General features: G+C 34.8%; 1 pseudogene; it reads right to left on the bottom strand.

Moving 5' to 3' along the window:
* Nucleotides 1–243: 243 nt before the first annotated feature.
* On the bottom strand, nt 244–1,763 carry LOC145011674 (malonyl-coenzyme A:anthocyanin 3-O-glucoside-6''-O-malonyltransferase pseudogene; annotated as a pseudogene).
* Nucleotides 1,764–2,145: the final 382 nt, after the last annotated feature.

The following is a 2,145-nucleotide window of genomic DNA, read 5'->3' as shown; positions in this document are numbered from 1 at the left end:
CATGTGTGTAGAATATTAAATATCTAGTACCACCCTTCGTTGGTTAAATAACATAGCTAAATAATTATGAAGATCTCATTATATTAAAATGTAATACAACTCATCGTGTCATTGACTTATATAGATATCTAGCCATATATTTAACAAATTTTAACCATCAAATACTCCAAGATTGAGCAAAATTATAAACACAGAATGCCACTGGAACAAAATTATAGAAACAAATCATGCAAATATCATTTATTAAACCAAGTCACAAAAGAAATAGGAAAGAAAGAACAAAAGCATACCAAATAATATGGTCAAATCTAAATGTAATTTTCTAATCCAGCATTAAAGATGGGAATAAAAGCATCCATCTCAATAGCTGGAAGGCTAACACCAATCTCCAGATCATCACTGGATTCTTTACTGGCGTTCATAGAAAATGATCCACTATAATCATTCGAAATTGTTTCATGTTTTTTCGGCTTTCCCCATCCAAAATCGGTGTCATAAAACTGAAGTCTTGGTGTTCCAGATACCCCGATAATTGTTGTTGGCATTTCTTCAAAGGAAAAGTCGAACCAAGTCTTCGCATCTTTCATGATTCCATCCTTATCATTCAACATTTCATACAACTTCTCTCCAAGTAATTTAGCAGCAGTCACAAATCCTTCTTTTTCAGTTAAAAGATTTGTTTTTGCCATCTTCATACATGGTACGAGACAGTTGCCAAAGTAGGCAGAAGGAATCTCCGGAACCAAACGTGCTCTACAATCAATGACGAATCCAAATAATTCTAACTCATCATTTCGTAATTTGGCAATGGAACTCCAGATATAAGCACATACAACTATAAAAGATGATACGTGGGGCAATGTCGGTAGTTGGGTTGATACCCATTTCTTCATTTGATTCACGATGGATCTTGTCAGCATAAAAGTGGCCCGAACTTTATCACTTGGTCCAGAAAGGCATGGAGGTTTATAGTCTTCACCAAAAGTTTCAACTTTTGCTTGCTTTAGATAGATTTCATCTAAGGCCGGATGTTTGATCACTCTATCATAGAAGGGCAATGTTCCATTTGATAGAAATGACTCACCTGAACCAGATCTTGCAATCGAAGTCCACGCATTTAGAAAACACATCCGAGTGCTTGCATCTCCAAGGCAATGATGATTTGTCATTCCTATCGAGACACCACAATTAGGGAAAAGAGTCACCTGAATGGAGAACACTGGGATTGTAGTATAATCAAACACTTTTACAGCGTGTCCAAGTTGAGGTATAAGTGGATAAAACTTCTCACAATCTCGAGGATGATTTCCCACTAGATCTTTGAAATCTAGAGAACTCTCTGCAATCATGATGTTCACAGCGTCACCTTCTTGGTGACGGATTTCCGGGTTGTTGGTACAAGAAGGGTATATGATCAAGTTTCCCGCAAAAGGATAAAAATGTTGAAGACTTGTGGATAACGAGGTTTTTAGAGTGGGGACAACTGTTTCGACAAACTGTGCTTTAGAGAGTGGGAACTCATAGAAGAAAAGAAAGTGAACAGGTGGCTGCGGCAGCCATGCAATGTCGAAAAAAGACAGGGGCAAAGACCTGTCCCCTACGGTGGCTGGTGGTGGGGATACGTGGGCCTGTTCTAGAACAATCAAAACTGGAAGAGAAGCCATCACAAGTGTCAAGTAAGTCTCTTCGAAGCGTTCACTATCCTTAAATAAGTAGGCGTCACAAAAACATGGGATACACATCATGACATCAATCACGTATTTTGGAAGAAAGGAAGAAAATATTAAATGATTAGGTTTAAAACTGTAAAAACCACACGGTTGATAAAAAGAAAATCAGATTTTATAATTCGAAATCGTAATCACTAATCAAATATTTGTAAAAAAAGAATTATTACTTTTCAAAATAGAAGTAATTTGGTTAGAAAGACTAATCAAATATTTGTAAAAAAAATTATAACTTTTCAAAATAGAAGTAATTTGGTTAGTAAGTTTATAATATTGTTTTAAAATAAATATATAATCTATTATGAATATCAAATTTAGTTTTGTAATGTTAGATATTTAAAAAATGATGAGTAATATACGTTTGAGTATAGTGTAAAAAAAGACAATAAATCATGGGAATGAGAATAAATTATTGAAA

This window comes from Lactuca saligna, chromosome 8 (genome assembly GCF_052625555.1).
Source record: "Lactuca saligna cultivar CGN05327 chromosome 8, ASM5262555v1, whole genome shotgun sequence".
NCBI lineage: Eukaryota > Viridiplantae > Streptophyta > Magnoliopsida > Asterales > Asteraceae > Lactuca > Lactuca saligna.
Note: the sequence above shows the minus strand (reverse complement) of the source record. Positions and strands in the feature narration are given on the sequence as shown.